Below are 9,300 nucleotides of genomic sequence, written 5' to 3' on the forward strand. Positions count from 1 at the left end.
GAAGAGAAGAGAAGAGAAGAGAAGAGAAGAGAAGAGAAGAGAAGAGAGGGAGGGAGCGAGGAAGGAAGGAAGGAACAAACGAACGAACGAACGAACGAAGGCAGGTGTGGGAGAGACAGAGAAAACAGTGAGAACTCTCTATTAATACCTCTGCCTATCTTATTTCATTTCTCCCATGCTTTTAGATTTATTTTTATTTATTTGTGTGTATGTGTATGTTTATGTGAGTAAATACTATGTTCATGCAGGTGCCCACAGAGTTCATAAGAGGGTCTTGGATCCTCTGAGGCTGAAGGTATAAGCCTATTGTGAGGCACCTGATGTTGGTACTGGGAGCTAACCTGCATCCACTGGAAGATAGCAAGTACTTTGAACAACCAAACTATTTCTCAGCTCAAATTTTCCTTTTCAGAACATAATGTTTTATATAATTACATTTTGTATTATTCTGTAATAACTTTCCGATCCATTAAGATGTCACAGAATAAAGAATAACATGCTGTTGAAATCATCAAGGCCTATGACCACATCCAGCTAAGATAAATGTGACCATTTCATGGAGTAAGGGAAGCCATTACTCAGTGGCCTGCGTATATCCAATCTTACATTTCTTTATTATAGTTTTTCAGGTCAGTTTCATGTGCCCTGCACAATTCAAGGAATTGCCACAATTTCCTATTTTGCTTAGCAGATACTCAGACAGTAATGGTGATAATCCTTACTAAGAATATACCACAACTCATCTGGCTATCTCTGCAAACAGTGAACATTATATTGTTCTTGGCCATCCTCCAGAACTTGACGGAAAGACCCTATTAGTAAAGATACCATGTACTTGAATCATAGGACATACAGAAATCAAGTTGTTATCAACATAGAAACTTCATCTTTATTGACTGGCTTTCATAGCTCTGGAAACTACCAAGGGAAAAGAAGCAGTCAATAATCTTGTGCAGCTGTGAACTCTGCAAACTACAATAACTGGCCTGACAAGATAGGCCCACCAATGCAATAATGGCGCAAATATTGTAAGAGTGACAAACACTATTTGATTATATTTACAATCCACTGCACAAGATGAAACGTGAGGCAGCTACTATCGCCTGGGCCAAGAATCTGTAGCTGGATAGGTCATAGGCCCAAGGGGAATTACTTACTACTGTTATTCTGGTCAATGGACATAGTGTTAAACTGTCCCTAAGTATGTACCTTTATCCTTAGAGATTAAACACCACTTACCCCTCATCAGAGAAGTTTCTTTTGTAGCAGATGATTGACACAGAGACATGCATATTCTCTACATACAGAGAATAAGAAATTGGGAGTCCTCGGTGCTAAATGGAACTTCAATATGATACTCTTCCTCCCAAGGCTCAAGGATCATCTTGGAAGAGGGAGTGGGAAAAGTGTAAGAACCAGGGCAGTGGAAATCTGCAACAATACAGTATTTTTCAAACATGACAGGTCCATTACACTCTTGAACTCATAGCAGCTTTGACTGCAGGTACAAATCCTATACAAGATCAAGCCAGAGAAAAATCCCAACATGGATGGTGAAGAAGTCAAGAAGTCTCACCTTTCCTAAGGAGCTATTTGCAATTGAAGTTGGCTGGGGAAGAAAGAATCAGTCTTCAGAGATTTGGTACAGGAGAACCAACCAGGCTCCTGTAGATAGTCCTATACCATAAGCACGTTGGCAGCACTAAATTGGATCAATAGAGATTTTTTAAATGTATTTAATTGAACTGGAATTACATAACTTTTCTCCTCCATTTCCTCACTTCAGTGGTCTCTACACAGCTGTTCTCCCTCAAGTTCCTCCTGTATGTCCCCAACTCTCAAGTTGATAACCTCTTTTCTTCCTTGACTACTTTTGTTACATGCATATGAGTGAGTGTGTGTATGCTTAAACAAAGGTAAGTATAGCCTACTGAATCCAATTTGTTGTTTGAGTGTGTATGGCTGACCACTCTGCATTGGATAAACAGTAAGGGAGCCCATCTCCAGTAGAAACTAATTCTCATTCTCCAAAAAGTCATTAGTTGCCTGTAGTCTAGTGGGAAGAATCCACAGAAGTTTCTATCTTCCATATTACCGTGCCCATTGATGATGCCATTGTTCTGATCTGGTTTATTCAGCCTTTTCTAAGAAAGACTTGTTCAGAGCAGACTTTCTAATAGTCTGGCTCTTACTATCTTTCCACCTCTCCTCCAAAATGTTCCCTGAGGCATAAATTCAGAAGCTCTGATATAGATGTATCCATTGGAGCTGGACTACTCACACTTTGTTGGGTTCTGCCTTGTATCCACTTGTGGTTTTCTGTGGTGGTCTCCATTTGCTGTAAGGAAAGGTTTCTGTGATAAAGGATAGATACAGCTAAACTTATCTGTTGGTATAAGGATGGTTGAGAATGTAGTAAGGAATTATGCTATGACATTAAAATCAGCCATTCCACCCAGTTTGCGTGGAGCTGGGGATGGAACCCAGATTTTCAAGGATGCTACCCTTACACTATGCAAATGGATCCATGTCTTCAACCCCATATATTAATCTCCTTCAGGAACAACTCCTGCCTGGTGAACACAGGGCTTATTTTCTTCATTCTCGCTAGGTGGTTCTGCCACGTGGGGGTGCTGTTGTAACGACTGTCCAAGCATTGGCAAGGGAGGGGATGAACTTTAACAATTTGTTAAAATTTTTTCTATGTTTTAATAACTCTTACAAACCTTGCACGATGTATGCGCAACAGTGGAAATCAAAACAGCATCCAACAACCTTGTTAGTTAATCAATAACCAACAGCCATAAGACCAGGACTTCAATAAAGTTGTAGAAAGGGTCATTCATTAGATTAAGACTTCACATTAGCATAGCTTGAATTTAATAGTCGTGATCCTTCTCTCTAGCAAGCTAATTACTGAGAACTATCATTCTCATTTTTGTTGGTTACTAAAACAGCTCCAAGGATGTACCTGCTGGGGAAGTGTGGGAATTTATAGAGGGCTGGTTTGAGTGGGTGCTGATCCCTAAAGAGAGAGAACAAGTAATAAAATGGACTGCATTTCCCTGCCAGAGTTTTCTCTGAGTTACAATCATAAACTGTAGGCAAATTCTTTGACCCAAATATTTGGTTGCCTATTGACAGGATCCATGGCAATGGATATCCTGACATAGGACATGGACATGAGCCTCTTTACCTTAGAGCTCCAGAGAGACAGAAAAGATCACACCATGCCACATTCTCTTCTCGCAACTGAATTCAATTACACAATAAGATAACATAATCCCATCTTCAGACTTGATCTAAAACAAAGAAAAAATATAATTAGGCCTTGTTTGTCATTTCCAAAATATAAAAAAGAAAGGAAAAGGAAAGGAAAGGAAAGGAAAGGTGAAGGGAAGGGAGGGGAGGGGAAGGGGGGAGGGGAGGGGAAGGGAGGGGAAGGGAGGGAAGGGAAAGGAAAGGGAGAAGAAACAGCAAAAAGAGCAGGTGCTTCTCATTTCTCAATTCTCACCTCTCATATGCAAACTGTTTTATTCTGTTTTTCTTCTCTGCTTATGGTGAGCAGAAAGCAAAGCTGTAAACACAAACTTCGCTATTGAGGGTCTAGCCAACATCCTCAAAGTCCAGGAGACACTGTACCAGACTAGGATACCCACATGTGCACTCCTCACCTCCACAAGTGTCAAGACCTTAGGAGAAGTGCACCTGCTGACAGACCAGCCTCAGCAGTGTCCAGAGCCTGAGGCTACTTTTCTATCCACAATCTCACCTGACTCACTAGGAATTCCCCTAGCTGTCTGCTAACTGCAGAGATGGGAGCTAGAATCCTGACAGGCCTTTTGTTGTTGTTGTTGTTGGTGGTGGTGGTGGTGGTGGTGGTGGTGGTGGTGTTTTCAGAAGCACTTATATACTATAGAGATGTATATGGTATAGAGACACCATATTTCCAGAAGGAATCACCTGAATCAACCTGGACTTTCAGAAAAGCCAAGTCAAGGGGCATCCAGGAAATATATTTTAAGGAAAAATAAAGTATTCAAGAACAATGACTTCAGCATCTGGTAAGAACATGTCATCATCCCCAATACACATTTTCTTTTTTTTTCACATAGAGTATACATTCATGTGAATATTGGTTATAATGATTACATTTGTAAAACAGAATTACATAGTGGTGTGTCTTTGAAACAAGAAATAAAGATAATTGCCTACACTGTGATTTCCAAAACGAGTAGAGAATACACTTTCAACACTACAGCCTGTCACAAAGTCAACCCCATCCCTTGAAGATATATTTGTAGAAGAAAAGAACAAATGTGATGTCATTGTGTCTGTTCATTTTGTCCATAGCAACTTTATAATCTTGTTGTTATGATCACTCCGTTCTAGAGCCCTTAGAAGCCAATTTGGGCTGAAATGTCATCCAAGTGAAGCTTCTTCTGAGGGAAATGTTATTCAGGACAAATGTCTTGAATACGGAGTATTTTAATAAGCTGAGTTTCTCAGAACTATAAGCATGATTAGCTTGGGGAGCAAGTCCGAGCAATTCTTTATGAGAAAGCTTTGTCCTCTGGCCCATCCTTGTGTTGAAACAATGAGTAGTCACAGGAAATAGGCAGAGAAATCTGAGGCCTGAAACCAGTCTGTTTCACTTCCTTCTCAATAAAGAAATAATTCTGCTTGCTTTTTCCTAGTGATGAGGACTGAGATTAAACCTTCAAACAGGTGGCCAAACCCAAGATGACTTATAGCTGTCCAGATTTGGCCCATTGTCGCATGACCAGGAAAATAAAGCATCAAATATTCAGCTCGACCTACTTTTCAAGTTTCTGAAGTGCCTTGCAGTGGTTCGACACATGTGAGTCTTCTCTTTGGGGAGAGGGAAAAGCTTGCAAAGGTAGATGGTATCACCTGGAAAGTGAGAAGAGTGAAGGCCGTGGCCCACGGAGGCAGTTTAATCACTCACAAGCAGTTTATCATTGCACATAATAACACAGGACCTTAAAACGCCAGCTCTGACACTCTCATTTGTCCTGTGATAGAGTGCTCACTGCGTGGGAATTTAATATCCCCAATGCAATCAAACTTGGAGGCATAGAGAATGTGCCTATCATCTATAAGCCAGGAGTCACCTCCCCGCACTTGCTTTACTCGCCAAGAAAGGGACGCTACAAAGGAGCCAGAGGTTATAGGCCATGGAAAGATTCCCACATGAGACTGGACAATACCCAGGCCACAGCGAAGAGTGTGTGAGGCCCAAACATGGGTATCCTTTTCAAAGCTGCACAGATAAATCTGTCTCTACACTGTGTTGAGACCCATCAGGATGCTATGCCGGCCATTCAGGGTGATTGCTGGTACACGGTTTTGAAATTCAGCCCAGAGGCTGAGTGTGCACAATCTTCCACAAAACAAGGCTGCCCCACTCATTTGTGGAAGCAACATAATACTTTCCCGTCAGTGTGCAGGCCCCAGGGAATTCTCTGATGCTGTGAAAATCTCCTTTTCTATTGAAGCAAGCAAATCTCCTGGCTTCTTTTTTCCTCTCAAGATTAGCCTGGAACCAAATCTCTTTTCCCAAAAAAAGTATATGTTTTTTTCATTTTGTAAATAAAGAAATGGGAAAATCTGAGAGACAGAACAACTTGAGAAGTTTTAAACCACTAGCATGAACATTCTTTCTTCAAACTTGAGGATTAGGAGATATTTTTTCAATGTCTAAAGGTTTCCTTTTTATGAATTAAAATGTGTTTTACATTATGTTCCTATATGTATAAGATTTAGTGTCAGAAAGTAGGTTGTCCTCTGAAAAAGGAAATTAAAACAGGTTATTCTAAAGCAGCCAACCCTCTAGTGTTGCCCTTGAACTGCTTGAAAATTTGTCAGAAGCACAGACTGTCAACCCCACCCAAGACTAGAGCATCATAATATCAGACTGTAAGACTGGCAACCAGCTGATTTTAATGCTCCCTAGAGTGTGAGAATCACTGCCATTATACAGAGGCTCAACAATACATCTGTTTCCTAAATCACTGCTGAGCTATGACCCCATAAAAATACTTTCTTAAAATAGCTAAAAGGTCCAGTCAGGGATAAGTAGTTTTTGGAACTTGATTTATAAGACGCTGGAGTGTGTGTGTGTGTGTGTGCGTTTGTGTGTGTGTGTGTGTGTGTGTGTATTATGAGCATACACATGTGTGTGCATGCATGTGTAGGCAAGAAGTCAGAAAAGATCTCTTAGTGGCCTGGAATTTGCTAATTCATCTAGTCTGGCTGGCCAGAGGGGCCCAGGGACCTGTCCAACCCTCAGCAGCACTGGAATTCTGGGCACATACCACTTTGCTCAGCAGTCTTATGCAGGTTTCAGGAGTGTAAACTCAGGTTCCCATGCTTACACAATCCTCAGTGTTCTATAGCTGTGAAAACTCCATGACCACCGCAACTCTTATGAATTATTTACTTGGAGCTATCTTACATTTTCAGAGGTTTAATGTATCATCATTGTGACAAGAACCATGGCAACATGCAGGCAGACATGGTGGTGGAGAAGACAGCAGCAGGGAGAAATTGCCACACTGAACATGGCTTGAGCATCTGAGAGCTCAAAGCCCACTCCAGTGACTATTTCCTTCAACAAGGCCACAAATGCTCCAACAAAGCCAAACGTCCTAACCCCTGTTATTCCCTAATGATCAAGCATTCAAATACATGAGTCTCTGGGGTGACCATTTTTAGTCAAACCATCACATACAATGAGCACTTTATAAATTGAACCGGCCTCAGAAGTTGAATATTCTTTTTTGTATATTTCAGGTATTTGTTGATGTGGATGCTTCTTTTTTTCATGTAAGTGTGTGCCTGGTGCATCAGATCACCTAGAACTGGACTTACATATGGTTGTGGGCTATCATCTGAGTGCAGGGAATCAAGCCTGAGTCCTCTGCAAAGGCAACAAGTGCTCTTAACTGCTGAACCAGATCTTCGGCCTCTGGATCTCCTTAAGTAGACAATAATCATGGGATAATCATGGGAAAAGACTCCAAATCATATTTTTCTTTCTCCTGATGGCAGTAGTAAAGGAAGGGGGCAGAGGAAACCAAAGAAAAACACTAAAGAAAGATGATGTCCTAGAAACAAAATTATCACAGCCACACTGGAACCTAAAACTAGCAGAGTACTTTAATGTTCTTCTGGAGACACCACTCTTTCTCCTCTTAGGTTGCTGTCCTGCCTCTTCAGTAGTAAGGGTATTCTAATCAACAGAACAAGTTAAAGCGGCAAACACTACTTCTTTCCCAGAACCACCACCTCCTGCCCCTCATGAAGATGCTTTTATCCTTTTGTCCAACAACCTAGGCTGGAAGCAGAGACTACAGTAGAGGTCTCACCATATCCAAAGGTTAGTTGGACTCTGAGGTCATAAACCACTCTAGGGAAGCCCATTGCAATGGTAATCTTGAGTGTCAACTTGGTTAGATATGGACCCAACAAAAACACATGCTTCTGCAGATGTCTCTGATGTCATTCCAAGAGGGATTAACTGAAGAGAGGAGATGCACTTGGAGAGTGAGTGGTACCTGCCAGCTATTGACCAGAGTTGAAGAAATCTGGTACCTGCCAGCTATTGGCCAAAGATAATGGCAGTGCTTCTTTTCCTGCCTGCCTTCACTTCTTGCTAGGTAATGCATCTATCCTCTTGCCGGTGCTACTGTTGCCATGCATCACTTCTCTTAGAACTCATCTGCTTCTGACTTTCAATATGGACCAAAGAAAAGCAGCTCTCCAAGAATTCTCCAGGCTTTTAGAGTCAGAGTAGGATTGCTGAGCCATCCAGCTTCATGGATGGAGAAGATAACAGATTCTTAGCCTCCTCATCATATAGACAACCACTTTTGGACTATCTAGCCCATATTTCATAAACCAATCTAATTCCATGTTGTGTATGTGTGTGTAATGTATACATTATATAACATATTTAATACATATGTGTATATAATATATATCTTGTATATTGCATATATTATTACATAATATATATATATGTATGTATATGCTGAGTTCCTTCAGAAAACTCTGACTCAAATAGCCTACCACCAAACATCTTTACAGAACTCCTATAACATTGAGACTTAAATTCCACAGAGCTAAGCCAATGAAGTTTGTGCCTCTTACCATGTGGTATTTAAGGCTTTGCTGAAATTACAAGAATATAAGCAAGTTCAGCTAATATTTCATAGTAAGTTCTGAGGTATATATCTTGAAATAGGTCTAGGGACATGGAATGGCTATGCAAGTCCCTGCACGTCCAAGCAGCCAAATGCATCAGCACACTGTTCTTCCCATGATACACTGTAGAGGCATCTCTTACCAGGTTGTTGTTGATGGAACTATCGATCACATATCCAGAGTAGCCAAGAAGAAAGAAAGGTGATGATTCTTTCATTGTTGTGGTAGCTCTTTAAATCTCCAACCCAAATATGTCCAGTCAATGAAAACACAACTCAGTAATTATGAATATATTCTGTAAGCCTAGATTGGTCAGATACCCCTACACTACTCTGTTCCCCAGCTACTCTGTTCATCCTTCTCCGTCATCCTCTGTTGTCTTCTCTCTCCTCTCTTCTCTCCCAGTCATTGTCTTCTCGGTCATCTTCCTGAAGACAATGACTGGGAAGCAGGAGGTAGAAGTACAAATGCAGGGTCTGGAAAATCCTCAAGTTATAAGGGTCTCGTAGCTGGGGAACAGAGTAGTGTATGGGTATCTGCCAAATCTAGGCTTATAGAATATATTCATAATTACTGAGTTGTGTTTTCATTGACCCATCCTACTCAGGTTGGAGATTTAAATATCTCCCACAACACTTCATGGCATGTATTTAGTTCTAATCCTACCAATGGACCACAGACATCATAATTGGTGTAGCTGGGGTAATTCTCACCATTCTCCTCAGCCATGCCTTTGTCATAAGTTCTCCTATTTTCCCATAATAATGTATGCCTCCTTTGAGCAGTTCCTACTTGATGCTCAATATTAATTCATTGGTTTGAAAGAATTTTTTTCAAAGCTTGCAATAAGCAAGCTCTGTTGCTTAGTCTAGATATAATACTGAGCATTGGAAGTTTATAGGAGAGGAAAGAAAACAGATGTGTTACCTTTTTCTATCACTGCAAGACTTTGACATGGTTGGAATCTATTGTTTTCCTATGATCTTCTCTCACTTTTATATGACACAAATATGCTTTTCTAGCCAATACGTCAATGACATTAAATGGCATCATTCCCTTAAGTTTCTTTCT

At 40.7% G+C, this 9,300-nt stretch overlaps 2 long non-coding RNA genes across 2 annotated transcripts in view; both read right to left on the bottom strand.

The window, feature by feature from the left end:
* Nucleotides 1–3,295, bottom strand: part of LOC114612402 — a 12,000-nt gene extending 8,705 nt beyond the window's left edge. Inside the window, exons 1-4 of the long non-coding RNA XR_003710005.1 lie at nt 3,197–3,295; nt 2,282–2,338; nt 1,577–1,702; nt 1,240–1,384 (exon numbers count right to left, since the gene is read on the bottom strand). This is a non-coding gene — a long non-coding RNA (uncharacterized LOC114612402). The remainder of the gene's footprint in view (nt 1–1,239; nt 1,385–1,576; nt 1,703–2,281; nt 2,339–3,196) is intronic.
* Nucleotides 3,296–4,843: 1,548 nt separating this feature from the next.
* The window catches only part of LOC114612403, a 111,717-nt gene continuing 107,260 nt past the window's right edge, over nt 4,844–9,300 (bottom strand). The window contains exon 3 of the long non-coding RNA XR_003710006.1: nt 4,844–4,914. This is a non-coding gene — a long non-coding RNA (uncharacterized LOC114612403). The remainder of the gene's footprint in view (nt 4,915–9,300) is intronic.

This window comes from Grammomys surdaster, unplaced genomic scaffold, assembly GCF_004785775.1.
Source record: "Grammomys surdaster isolate TR1022 unplaced genomic scaffold, NIH_TR_1.0 126158, whole genome shotgun sequence".
NCBI classification, from domain to species: domain Eukaryota; kingdom Metazoa; phylum Chordata; class Mammalia; order Rodentia; family Muridae; genus Grammomys; species Grammomys surdaster.